Below are 14,836 nucleotides of genomic sequence, written 5' to 3' on the forward strand. Positions count from 1 at the left end.
GGCTACGCAAATGGGGAAGGAATCAAGTATCACTTGAGTGATCTATATTAGGTCGCTTTTATATGTTGTTATTTTATTTTTTTAGTGGGTTTCATAAGGGCGTTGACTGGCTGTCATATTATTGGCGCTGGTATTGACAGGCACCATGTGCCTGTCGTGCGCCGCCACCATAGCTTCAGCGATCACCGCCACCTGTGGCTGCGACTTGTTCTGTGGCATGTGACGCAGAGGATAGTGCCAAAGTGAAATACCTATCATGTGATCAGTACAATTTGATGTGGCTTAAAAAAATTTGCGGTGAACTCCTTAACTCTAAACACTGGAAGGCTGTCGCCCGCGCTTTCCGGGTACAATGCGTGCAAATGCGATATTGACTGTAGTGTCATTAAACCACTCACAATGCAGACAAACGTAACTTGTTGAGGTTAGCAGTGTGTTCAATGGGGCTGGTTGGTTCACCTTTAGAATAAAAACAGGAACAGCGCAACCCAGGTCGAGCGAGTAAAGAGCACAGGACAGAGCGCTGTCCTGCGCTCTTTCCTCGCTCGTCCTGTGTTGCGCTGTTCCTGTTTCTATTGTAAATTGTTGAGGTTATTGTAAGTGAGCCATTTCCTCGCTAGGTTTGCCAGCGAGGAACAGTTATATGATACATGACCTTTGGCATTCAAGTGCACAGGTCGTGACAGAAATCGTGTTTCCGTACCTACCGATGCATCCCAATACACAATAAATGTGTTTGTACCTCGTACGCCAAGACATGCCGATGATACGAGATTGCAGCGAAAAACAACAATCACAACCTTAAGGAAGGAAGGAAGGAAAAAGTGGAGAAGGAAGGCAGGGAGGTTAACTAGTTTAGCTTAACCGGTTTTGCTACCCTACACATGGGAGCGGAATGGGGGGGATGAAAGATGGGGAGAAGAGCTAGGGAGCACATAACACGGCACACACATCGTTAGTTACAGTCTGTCACTCTTGCGCGGTATGTCACATCACTGTCACAGCCACTTGTCCAAGCCTGTGTCCTTCATAAACCGAAGTAGTGCCTTCGTCGCCTTCAGCTGGGATGTCTTCAGTCGGCGATATGTGAAAATAGTTGCACCTGACAATGGTCTATTGTCAAGGTGCGCTAGAACGGACGCCAGGGGTTCTCTCTGAACATTATATTCAGGACAGTCGCACAGAATGTGTTCCAGCGTCTCCTCGCAAAGACAGGCATTGCAGAGCGTTGTCGGCTATTCCAATGCGAAACGAGTAAGATTTCGTGAAGGCCACCCCTAGCCATAAGCGATAAAGCAGGGTGGCCTCACTTCGGCGGAGTCCAGTTGGCATACAGAGATGCATCAAAGAGGGCAGGTCGTGTTGACGATTGCTCCGGTTGGTCTGGCTGCTTGGTGTGCACCATAGAGAGAGCGTGATCTCCCGCGCAAGCACTCGAAGTCTGCTGGCTGCGTCGGACCGTGAAAGTTGTATGGCCTCTTCCTGTGTGTCTTCAAGAGCTATCCGAGCGGCTTTATCAGCGTCTTCATTTTCTATGACGCCGCAGTGACTTGGCAGCCACTGAAACGTCACAATCTTATCGTGTGGCGATAAGTCAATGACCTGCTGAAAGCGGCGAGAAGGCCTAATATTGCTTCCCGCAAGGGCACTGGGAAAGGGGGCGGAAAGTTCCATTATACGCATACTTCCTGTAGTTCAGACTAAACTGAGCTCTCACTTTACCACTGACAGCACAGGAGATTGCAGCGAGAAACAACAATCACGGCACTATCATACGGCGATAAGCCAATGACCTGCAGCATGCAGCGAGACGACCTAATTTTGCTGCGCGCAGTCATTGGGATAGGGGGCGGCAAGTTTCAGTTTTACTCATACTTCCTGTAGTTCCGACTAAATTGAGCGCTCAATTTTCCGCTGACACTGCATGCAATGCCCCTTTTGTAAGCGCGCAATATGTTGCGCGGATAAAGTTCATTTCCGGAATCTTACATGCCGAAACCACGATCTGATTATGAAGCATGCCGTGGTAGGAGACTCCTGATTAATTTTTACCCCCATCGGAACGTGGCCGCCGCGGCCGGGATTAAAGCCGCGGCATCGAGCTGAGCACCGCAACGCCATGGCCAGTGGGCTACCGTGGAGGTCGTTGCGAAGACAATGGCCTTTCATAAGCACGTTTTTGTTGTTGTTGTTATTAATGTTCAAATAAAAAAAAAGTTACCAAATGTAAACCATATTAAAGCCCGGCAGAAGACAGTGATCATTCGCCCTGCTCTACGCCTCCAGGGCGCCACCTGCTTCACATGTCATGGACAAAATTCCCGCTACTGGTAGCGCTGTCGGCTGCGCTGTGCGGTGCCGTGCTACAGCAGCGCATAGCCTCAAATGCAACGCCGAAAACATTTCTGGTCGATGTAACTCTAAGCAAGCAATGTAGGCCAGTGTAACAGTCCCCTGGACCATGTCGTTCGATCCAAATTTCTAAACCTCCCATAATTTCCTTCACATATCTCAGTTTTGTTAGCATTGTATAGCGCTTGCAATGAATCATATCATTGCTAGCTCTGTCTGCAACTGTACAGTTACAACGACCCACAGATGACAGTACATGTACCACGTCAAGATACAGCTGTGGAACATTGCAGGTGCTTAAGAAGGGCACTCTACAGATGTCATACCCAGTAAACAGAAGAGTACAAAAATAAACTCTAAGCCTGCGTACGTACAATAAAAAGGTTTAAACACAGCAGGCGCAAACAGCTTAGCGTACTTGAGAAGTATAGTGTCAGTGAGGTCACGCATGCGTGGAATGCCTTGCAGCTTAGAATAGCCTTTGGGCCTGTGATTTATGCAACCTTCCTATATAACGTTTTTGTTGCGCTCCTTATCAGTTAATAATTCTGCCCTGTCCACATAATGATCATCACAAGTACTGGAACCTGCGGGCAATGGCCGCGGCACACGTTTCCTTTGAGAATAATGCACACGGGTTTTTATACCCACGACGCTACGTCGATGATCGTCGCTAGGATAGAGATGTAGAAAACAGCAAAAAAAAAAGATAAAAAAAAATAAGTGCAATGCGTACGTACAATCAAAAGACGATGACAGGGTCTTCGGATCCGAACCTAACGTGGAAAAAGAAGTGGATATGATGGACAGCCGTGCCAGTCGATGGAAGCCAAGCACGAAGTCCAACAAAATGTAAGCAAAATGTAGCCAGTGCCTACACTTTGGTATCAGTTGGTCCATGCAAGACGCTGAGACACCATCGACTCGCAAATCGTTTATTGCGAGCAGCTTCAACGCCTTCAGTGAGGCAAAGCGCAGTAAAACTGTCTCCGACGGCTTCCATGATTTCTTTACGGTGCTTTCGATAGCCAAGACTAAGACCGTGCTTATGCGAGGCCGGATTCACAAATATTTTTGTTAGTAAAAAACTGTTCGCCATTGGCCGGCTTCATTCGCTTGTACCATGCTGGCTGTCACAATTGGCCGGTACCCGCTTTACGAGCCGCTAGACCATTTAAAAACTGTTTTGTAAATAAGAGCCCAATAGGTTAAGCTTTCTACCAAAGAATACAGGAGCATTGCCTATCATGAGAAACATCCGTACAGCCATCCATAGTGACAAATATCCATAAACAACGAAATAAATTTCTTTTTGACCTCCTCTTTTTTGAATACATCAAGTTATCTTACAAATCAAGTATCTTGTTTTCTCAGTATGTTTTAGTTTGAGTCAAAAAGCTATAGAAATCTTGAGGTTCATCAAATAATGCCTACTACCAACATAAAGAGAAATCTCCAGCGTTCTCTGTAAATCTTCTTTTCTTGCCATGATTGCACTTTCCATCATTTTTAACTCTTTAACCAGGAAAGAACTGTGCCTGGACGCGCGTTTAAGATGCTCGGCTTTCAGCATCCGGCAGGACCTACACTTTCAGGTTTAACCAGCGCCGTTAGATTTGTTTATTCTGTGCAATCAGTCACCGCCGGATGCTCCTCCTTCTATAAAGGTAGACTGGATGAGTAAACTGGGCAAAACTGGTGGCAAAAAAGCTCGAAGGTGTCGCTATAAGCTGCAACATATGAAAGTTGACAATAACTAAGGCGTTGACAGGCACCGCCGCTACTTAAACCGTGCTCAGAGCACAAACTGCGCAAATTCCTAGGACGACTTGGGGAGGTAGCCATGAAATGCGTGCATAATAAACATTTAATCACTGCTAATGTGGCTACAGTGCTTAGCTGATGTCATCTGTCTATGCGCATTTGTCTAATAGAAAATAAATGCTTTTAAATTGCCCCAATTTTCGAATAAAGATTCAGGATTGCTACTCTAAACAACCTAGTTCATAAAAGGGAACTTCGCATCGACCATACTTCAATGTGAAGCTGCAAAGGATATTCTTCACCATTGCACAGATTATTTCATTAGCTGTATCAACTAATATAACGCATTTCCCTCTGCTGCATATTTAGTCCGATTCCTGAATGGTATATTCATGTTGCGATCAGTGTGACCAGGTAAAATCATTATCTCGCTTACCAATTATTTTACTCAGCCAGATTCTTTGTTAAACTGAAATTCACCTTATTCCTTAATGACTTTCTGTAATTTTGAGTCTAAATGTCGATTTATTTGCCGGGATCATGGGGTACTAAAAAAAATATTTAATTGATGCAGCGATGGGTAATCGTCAGAAACAATAAAGTTATGCGCAGTCGTGTCGCGTATGTTTTTCGGCATCCTAGACATACGTGGCGTAAGACAGTCAAAACAGACAGGCGGAGATTGTTTTGAACGAAGCTGCTCACCTGCCTTCCCGCTGGTAGAGTGGTGCGTTGTTCTATCCGGGAGTGCTACCGAACGCGAAGAAACAGCACGCAGGGCCCCAACAGCTCACTTCGCACCATCGGCTGCGCCAAGCACTACTCGGTGGTTGGACGAGGAGGCCTTTGTTGCTCTGTAGCACGACGCCAAGAGCTATTTTGTCCGGGCTTTGTTACTAGCGTTCCAGAAAAGCACACTTCCCCAACTCCTCGCCGGAGCTCGGTGCTGCCGGCATGTGACTTTGCCAATGTCCTCGCGACGCAGGCGAGTCGGTGACACCGCCAACAGCCATGTTGCGCATCAACAGGTCTGCTCGGTGATCGTATTTCTAGCTCTTTTTTTTCGCAAAGCGTCGGATGGAGTGATTTTATGAATGGGAAAGCAGGAGTGAAGAAAACACCATGAGCATGGGGGTGCGGCAACCTTGGCTTCATTAAAGAAAGCCTGGAAAGCAGATTACCGTTTAAGTGTTTGGATGTCAGAAAGAAATCGTTGGAACTTTTCATACAGCGTTTATTAAAGATGATGTATTGTACGCTTCAATTCTGCATTCGGTAGGTTCTCATAAAACATACTGGCTTTAACACATTCGCATTGTCCCCCGTAATATGCGAAGCAGTGACGCAATAGCTGGCCGTCTTGCACTGCTACATCCGTCATCGGTTGCAGTTAGCATTCGCAGATGCGCGCGAAGAATTTCTTTTCCGTGGAAGAAGAACAAAGCTTTGTTCATTCACGATTTCATAGAGTCGTTCTCGTTTTTGGAGGTGGCACTCCGCGGTGGAGAAGTGGATAGACACGACTTTTTCTTCCGCTTCGTTCCTGTCCTGTATTACACTTATTGCTATTGGATTCCTTTACATTGGTCCATGTAGGCACTGGTTTATGGATAAGCTGCACAGCGTGGCGCCGACCGATCGTTTTGGCGAGCGTTCGAGAAGTCAGACGTCATGTTCTCCAGGCACAGTATTCTTTGCTGCAGCGTCGTCGGAGTGGCTAAGACGTATAGAATCTTCAACAGAAAATATGTGGATCCGGAGTTCCATTCGCCGAGGGGAACTGCGATTTTCTTTCCCGATTTCTTTATAAGGTTCTTGATTCTTGCGACAAACTCCGGCGGTGGCATCTACCAAAACTACTAGGAGAGTGAGCCCATAACAGCTATCGCTGTAAAACGAAAAACAAAGGGCAACTCGTAATCTCTTGAATTCTATAATTCATAACATAAAATGTTCAATATTCTTTGTAAAATGAAAGAACAGAAAAAGTGTGTCATTTTTTGTAACATATCTTTCCTGTTCTCTTCGGTTAGCTTGTTTCTCTCTGATTTAACCAAAATAATCCGTACATTAATTTTCTGTAGTTTCACAAAAATAAATTTTTGAGGATTTTATTCCGCGTGCGTCCAGTCGCGCGCTAATTTTGCGTGTATTCGCGGGCTTCTTTCAGCATTTTTACAACATTTTTATGTAGCACGTATTGATCAACAAAAAGCTGTACCAGGAGTTTTTCACGCTGCTCTACCGTTTTGTCATTGGCATTTTTCATCTAATTATAATATTTGAAAAGTGGGTTAATTAATTAAGAATACTTATGTAATTAGGCGGAATACAAAAATAATCTGAGTATATCCAAGCGACGACAAACAACATTGCCTTGGTTCTGTCGAGCTACGTGGCATTTGCATATTTTTAAATCTAGGTGTATGACAGTTGGGACACCCTGTATAATGTTAGGCTCTTCAGGCAGACGAGATAAGCAGGTCCAGCTAGTTTGTTTTTTCACGTTGTATAATCAAGGTAATAATTATCCCCATTATCTTTCCGGTGAAACAACTATTTACGCTGATTAAGCAAACGCTCCATCCAGACCGCTATGCCAGTTCAGCATAAACAGCATCCAGGAAACAGTTGCATGATATCTTGCCGTCTGTAGCGCCACAGACGAGAATCATTATATTGAAGAGTGTTTTGCTCCGTTACTTTCCTATCCAAACAAGAAGACGCAAGTTATCTTTTTGGTTGACCAATTCAGCTACAGCATCGCTGGGATAATACTGAAGCTATTATCATACCTGTGCGACTTCCAGAGAAAAATCTGCTATTGTTCTTTTGAGAAATGGTCGCACAACTTTCTTCAGACAATGTGTGGATGGGAAATTTTAAAGCGCCCAACATATCCGTGGCATATTTTGCTGTGGCAGCATTCGAAAAGTTGGTATCGTCACGTTTCTTAAGACGCCGAACGATCTGTTGCAAGCGGAAGAGGCGCGCTAAGTACAGCATTTGTGCAAAGTGCGGAGTTCGCTCGGTGCGTGACGAAATCTGTCGCCGAGTCTTTGTACTTGGTCATATACTGTATGATCCGGGTCTCGAGCCTCTGAAGCATGAGAAATTCAATCCTTCAAGCCCCCCGGGGGTCTGGAGAGCTTAAGACGGCAATATGAGGGACGACGAATGGCACAAAGTCAGATTCGGCCACAAGCTGAGCAGTTTCGACACGTGTGACAAATGATCGACAATTCCGAGTGAAAGGGATATCCTTGGTTCAGGCTGTCCCTGGAAAACTATTTTTAGCTTTTCAAATGAAACAGAAGCGCTCTTATCGCAGATATAAATTCTCACCATATATGTTGCAATTTGACCGTCGGTCAACTGATATTTTATCCGATAACTAACAAGTTATATATGCGCAGTTGATGACTTGGCCGCCATATGCTCTTTTCTTGAGCAGCGTGCACTTAAAGGAAGCGAAATTTAAAGTAGATAGACTGAATAATATTTTCACCTTTGTCGCTTCTCTTGCGAACTTATCGCACTCTATGCACCTATCGTTGTGCATCAATTTCGTTTTGTTCTGCCTCGACTTGAACGAAGTGGATTCTCCCATAAAACGTCGAGTTTCTTGCCGGTCACCAAAAGTTATTAAAAAGGAAAGAAACCAAAACAAAATTTTTAAGTTCAGGATAGAAGACTACTGTCATTGGAGCAACTCATGTACGCGTGGCCAAATCATAAAGACAGGCTGAGCGCGCACAAATACAGGTTCTTGAAGAAAATTGGAATCTTGTTTAATTGTAAATATAAGATTGCAGATTCAGATTATGCTGGACTTTTTTACTTTTTATCCCTTGGTTCAACGTGTGTTTACTCCATTTAGAATAACTACACATATCCTATACTTATACAGAAGTACTTACTTTACTCACAGTGATGCTTTGTGCTCAATGATGTGCTAGATCTGCACATTTTGTATAATTATACTTGGATACGTCACAGCACTCCTGCTTTTCAAACAAGACTACTGCTACTCTTTTTCTCATTATTTTTAACCACACTGGCTAGGTTATGTTGTAGTGCGGCAAATACGCGATAACGCACTTTGTGAATACGAAGGTTCATGAATTCATCACGGGATCTCCTCCTGATATGCTTTTTAATGCCACTCTCGCTTTATTGCCCGTCGAATGTTGTCACCTCTTTTCTTTTTTAATTAGACGTCTATCAAGGGAGTAGCTAGCGCATCCAGCAGGCGCCAGCAACTCCTTAAATGCATTTAATTAAAGCGAGAGAGAAACCGTGGAGAGAAGTCATCGTCACAAGGACTGTGTACACAATCCGTTTGCGCAGCACCAATTAGGCGCCGCTCCCTTTGCACCGGACTGCCCTGTGCACTGTCAAGGGCAGGTCGGCGCGGTGATAATTGTGCTGCCTGAAGTTCTGGGCTGAAAAACGCTCCCCTTGCAGTATGCTAAATAAAGTGGCACCCACCCTGTGCCAAGCTCACGCATCGAGGTGTGAAGCGGCGCCTCAGACAGAGTGCCGCTGGGACAAGAGCCAGGAATAATGCCTTGCGTGTATACGCGGTGGTTACCGTGCTTGTTTGGCAATTCGGCATGCCGTCTATCATGGCACCTTACGCTGGATCGTGGCCGAATGGCAGAAACGGCCTTTTATCACATGGAAGCCGGATTTCTTTTCAATTTGTCGCCGCTCTGTGAAAGGCGTTGTCAAAGGATGCCAAGTTAAAATGACTGCTTCTCACATTCGGTGAGTGATATCTTTGCAAGAAGGAACACGATGCCCCTGCAGAAAGATGCCATCAAGTGCTACGGATGTAGGATATACTTAAAGTCAACAAGTGAGGGTCAACAGCTCGTGTTCTGGCAAATTTTCGGAGGTGTCCACGTTGTGAATTGTAGAAGTGCAGTATCAAGAATAAAGTGTTTCATTTCTCGTTACCAAACTGTCGCAACAGGGAATTCAATGCCAAACGTATTCAGACAAATAAATCCCACAGCAGTAACGAACTACGAATGCTTACTATCACCCTGCAAGAATTTTGTAAAGGATAAAATGCACCAATAAAACGTACGATACTTTTCAACAAACTCGGGGCCTTCGTCAGATACCCGTTTAAAAGTGAAGTTTAAGCTTCAAAACCATACTAACTGTGTTTGCATACTATTGTGTTTCAATATATAGGTTCAAGCCGCGGCTTCTATGCTTACCTTTTTTTTCCACATTAAGGTAATCAGAAACACATGCCTAACAGTAGGATACATTTCATTAACGCTAGCAAGCTTTTCTTTTAATGAGGCATATGCACTGCACCTTTTTCTTTCTTTTTTGCCAGCACAACCACACGTGTCCATTCAGTTTGACATGTTCGTGGAATTATCACCGACAACGTTTCTACTGGCGGCACTGTAACTACCGGGACAGCCGCGTTTCGTGGACCGACTAGGCAGCGGCCCTGAGGGGCCAGCAGGTTTTACTTCCTTCGCACGTGTAACACAAGCATCTCGCCTGTGACCATAGTGCTAGAATGTATGCTGGTCGTGAGAAGCGAGCCCCTTGTGCGGTAAAAAATACCTAAGTGGCGCTGCGCGGGCCTAATTAGCTTGAGCGCGAGTTAGGGCGCGTGAAAAATGGAGCCGATCGTCGACAGCGTGCCATGTAAGCAGCGCTAGACGGCCCGTTCTATTTGAAGAATGGCGGATGAGTGGAACTAACGGCATCTGAGGAATGCTTCTTCCGAGTTTTCAAGGCTGATGCAGCGGCGATAGATGGTTGCGGAGGGGAGGCACCCCGTCGGAGCCCAGCCTCGTTTGGAGGACGGTTAAATTTGGCCGAATAAGAATTGCTATCTCGCGCTGTTTGTCCCGCGGGGTGAGTAAGCTGGCGAGATCCAATTTGTCGTTGTTCTTTTTTGCACCAGAACCAGAGATGCGGTGGAGCTAAATTTAATCCCCGTAGCGCGGGCCAATAGGGTGCGCCGAAACAAGATTGTAAAAATCTAGGGAGGAGCAGCCTAGGGACTTGAGACCAGTATTCCCTGTTTGTCGCGAGGCCCGTCTGAATTCTTGAGCTTTGGAGAGCGTCCATCTGCGCCAGAGCTCCTTCCCGGCTCCGATTGGTCGAGACGGAGCGCACGCCTCGCGGGGGCCCGGCGCCTCCCATGATTTGCTTGTGCTTTCACGGCGCGTTCACACTATATGAGGCAGCCTCGTGTTTTGTCGCTTCGAACGCTGCATTCACGAGCAGGGTCTAGCCGGAGGTAGCCGTGTTCGTGTCGCCGCCAGCCCTCTTCACCTCACCCTCGCCCCGGTGTCCCCGGACCACCATGAGCGTGGAACTGGACGAAGAGACCAAGAAGAAGCTGCAGCAGCGGCGCAGCAGCAATGTGCGCAGAGTGTCCGGCGTGGACTTGTCGGTGCACCACTACGTACCCTTCATCCCCAAACGCAGGACTTCGATGAGCAGCGGCTGCAGGATCACGGCCAACAGTGAAGTGTTCGCCGACTACAAGCACATATTCCCGTACATCACGGACGACGGCAAGATGACACTGCTGACCGAGTATGACTTCCACAACAAGATCTCCCGTAAGTACCAGGCCCTGCTTGGCGACACGTACATCTACCCCATTTTGGGCACGAACTTGTCGGTCCAAGAGGATATGCTTTGCGAGCTCACCAGGGACGACAAGGATTTTATGGAGTTTCTTGTCCTCCCTGAGGTTGAAATCATGATACCTGGCGGCATCTCCACTGTCCGCACTAACGATAAAAAGATCGGCCTTTTCATCATTGGAAAGAAGGGAGACATCTTTCCAGCGAGTCTCAAAGTAATCAAGAACCGAGAGATAAAGGAGCTTGAAGAAAGGTTTGAGAATAGGGGTGTGATGAAAAATTTTGCTGTCCCTGAAATTGGCGAGTCGACAACCAGTGACCACGTTGTGGAGCAATTCATTCAAGGCTTGGAGAAACCGCACGTGAGACGCATACGCGACGTTCTCGGCATTATCGAAAGCCAGGAAGAGTTTCTTGCCAAAATGGAAGCTTACGGCATCTTCCACACTTACGTCGAGCAGCTCGACTTGGCCACGTACTACGAAAATGTCCGAAACCGCAAGAGCCGCTTCGTCGACACCGGTGATTGGAGAGAGTACAAGGACGACGAGCCGTTCGACTGGAGCGACTGGGACGCCTTGAGTAAGCGTCGAGGCACGGAGGCCAGTGTAAACAGCGGCATTGCGCAAGAGGATGTGCCCAGTTCTCCGAACGCAGTGGTCATCTGCGACATGCCGAAGTGCAACGGCGTCGCCGGTCACAAGGGTTCCCAGCAAGACGACGAGGTGCCTCCGCTTGTCAGCGCCAAAGACGATGGCTTCACGAGCCACAACGGAGCAGGCGGCGATTAGACGAGACCATGAAGGGAACGGTTTTGTGCGCAGCTTGCGGCGGATGCTAGTGACGTGCCGGTGAAATTCACACACTTCGCTTCTAGAACCAAGCAGAGAGCCGCCAATGAGGCATTCAGCCCGGGACGCTTTAATATGTCGCTCGATGATTCTCTCTTCGCTTTTAATGCCGACTCGCTGTTTCGCACCTCTGCTTTCATTGTACAAACTTTCCGCATTGTTTGTGTGTCATACGCGAGGTCCTTGTCAATTTTCGAATAAATCAGTTTAATTATTTAGACGTGTTGACATTTCTTTCCCGGCAACTAAGGGTGCTCTGTATTAGCCAATGCAATAACTCATGTTCACTGGAGTTGTACTGACATAGTCTCTGAGATTATTCTGAGATGCTTGCATTTACAAACACAAAATAGAAGAACGAAATGGAACGTTTTTCTCCAGGCTGGCGTCTTAACAAGATACAACTAGCTTAAGAAATATACTTTAACGTCGTGTTATATATTACATAAACATTTTAAATTTACTTTAACAACCGGCAATATTGTAACCAGCAACTGTCGTCATATTTGGTAGAGATAGAATACAACGAGTACTTTTGTGCTAGCCCCAATACAATGGCACACCTTCAGCGGCAGTGCCGCGGGACAGACAAAAATACGCTCTGTGAAACCTTCGTTAAGTTGTTTACCCTCTGCGCGCAGCGCCATGCGCCCCAAAGGGTTGCGTCATTCAAAAACAAGGAAGAAAGACCGGGCAGGCTCCGAGATGGGTGTTCTCATACCGAGCGGCGGCGCCCAAACAATTATTTGAAGCTGACACCTGGACCGTACCAGGCCACCTTGCTAACTCGCTACAGCCAATGTTTTCCTCTCGCAATAAAGCGAGGAACACAGAACGCCGGGCGCAGAACCTGGATTTATGCCAGAAAACCGGCTTGTCTCCGTTCTCCTGCCTCGCACTGGCACCAGTCCCCAGGACGCGGCGAGCGTCGCGAGGAAGCCCGCGCCTTTTCCAGGCGCGTGCCTTTGTCCGCGACAGTCTGCATTCCGCCCTTGCTCGCGGGCTGAGTGCGCATCCCGCTCCGTGTGCGGTTTCACGGATGGCGCCCGCAGGGGCCCGTACGAACAGCACGCTCCGTGCAAATGGCACTCACTCCCTCGGTGAGCCTGCCGTCAAACCGTAACGCAGCAGACACCACGCACTCTCCCGCCTGAAGCGCTCGCCCGCAGTTCCTGGCTCGTTGATGTGCGCTCAAGATGCTCTGGCGTATAAAACCTTCGAGGCGATGACGCCCCGAGTCGTGAATCACACTCCTCAAAATGGTAGCCTGCCAAATTAAGCGCATTTTGCCGTGAGGAACACAAGGCGAAGCCTCCAACATTTGACTCTGGCTCCTTCTTCCATCCGCTCGTTGTGGACGCTCATTACATGCGTTCACCCCTCGTGCAGGCTACAGCTAACTGGAATTGTTTCTACAGCTGCATGATAAATGTTCCCTCCGTTTCCTTACTTCATTTATTGCCTTTACTTCATTTATTTCATGATGCTGTATAGTGAGAAATAACATCCAAGGCTACAGAGCCGTGAATCACATCCGTAAAATGGTGACCGGTCAAAACGAGGCCACTTGAAGCTGCTAATTAAGACACGGCAGCCAAGGTCTCGTAGTTAAGTGTCCGCCTCGCGTGCGGAAGGTCATTGAATTAGGGGGTTTTACGTGCCAAAACAACTTTCTGATTATGAGGCACGCCGTAGTGGGGGACTCCGGAAATTTCGACAACCTGGGGTTCTCTAACGTGCACCTAAATCTAACTACACGGGTGTTTTCACATTTCGCCCCCATCGAAATTCGGCCACCGCGGCCGGGGTTCAATCCCGCGACCTCGTGCTTAGCAGCCCAACACCATATCCACTAAGCAACCACGGCGGGTACGGAAAGTCATGGAAATGAAACCCCTGGCTTCTGCTTCTCACAGGTGAAGCTTAGTACAAATGTTCCGCAGTCGATACTAAGCTTTCTTGAGGGATAAAACGGCTTGGATAAGGGACGCGGGCCACGCAGACTACCGTGAAAACCCTGTGGGCACAATTAATCTCGTATGGGTGCATAAGTACCCAAGGGAATGGACAGCCGCGTCGTCGTATCTGAAATGTTTGCGCGCCATACGCGTCATCGGGAGATTGGGGCATCGGCTCCCACCGGCAGCGAGGTTGTATTTTCTCCCCTTTTCCTTCATTAGGAATATTTTGGCTACCTCATACGGTAATTGTTATCAAGAACAATAGAGTTCGATAAATATAGTCATTTTCTCAGTGAGTTCAGTGTATTCAACGTCTGTTGGCCTGGTATGGCAATTACATTTAGATCGTTATTGGAAGCATCAAAACATTTAATTTCTTGTCTGCGTAAGCTTGCGGTACAGCTGGTGCAGAAGCGGGCACTTAACTGAATCCCAAAGCCAGAATGTGGGTTAAGCGCATGGCCAGCGTTGAAACGCTTTACTCTTAAGCTGGATTTGCACGACGGACCGAATTCTACGGACGAGCTTGACGTGGCTCAGGGCCGCTGAATTGCGCCGCACAGAAGAGAGAGCGAATACATTTCATCACAATGCAGCCCCTAATCTGGAGCTCTTGTTTTGATATTGACATTACCTACGAGGTCTCTCCCAGCACGTTACGAACATGCTGGGCAAGGTCCTGGAGGAGATGCGTGCTCGGGGAGTGAGTGATTCTTTCAGGAGAGGTTTGATGTAGTGTAGGGTGAACTGCAAGCACCCCACGGACGAGCCCCTAGTGGCGCGATTCGTTGCAGCGGAGCCATGTCCCGCTCGTCAGCGGACTAAATCGGCACTCCGGCCCGTGGTGCGAATCCAACTGAAATGTCGGGGGTCACTTATACTAAATATGTGCGCTAGACAGCTTCAGTACCTGGCGCAACACGCTTAGGCCTGCGAATGCAGGCGCATTAGTAAAACAGGTCTAATGTGGACGTTCACAGGGCGTTCATTGCTTTTGCACATGCACCCGTATTTTATTGCGTACGCAAGCGCAGTGCTTTCTTGACACAACGGCTGCGCGGCACTGCCGAGCGTATAAGACATGTCAGCCACATACGCTTCCTGGCATGCTTTGGCATTCGTGATGGTAAGCATCGCAACGTATGATATTTATGAAAACACGAAAATTGAGTAGAATTCGCGCTTGTACCCGTCCATGGACATATCTTCCACGCAGGAATGTCCTATCCTGACTATTCGATAGAGCTGGCCAAACAGTTCTGCACATGCGTTT

At 47.3% G+C, this 14,836-nt stretch overlaps 1 protein-coding gene across 8 annotated transcripts in view; it reads left to right on the plus strand.

Annotated features, from left to right (window-relative positions):
• Obsc (Obscurin) overlaps positions 1-14,836 on the plus strand; it is a 220,812-nt gene that overhangs the window by 88,408 nt on the left and 117,568 nt on the right. The gene's annotated exons all lie outside the window — the stretch shown is intronic.

The sequence above is a fragment of the Dermacentor variabilis genome, chromosome 1 (genome assembly GCF_050947875.1).
Source record: "Dermacentor variabilis isolate Ectoservices chromosome 1, ASM5094787v1, whole genome shotgun sequence".
Lineage (NCBI taxonomy): Eukaryota > Metazoa > Arthropoda > Arachnida > Ixodida > Ixodidae > Dermacentor > Dermacentor variabilis.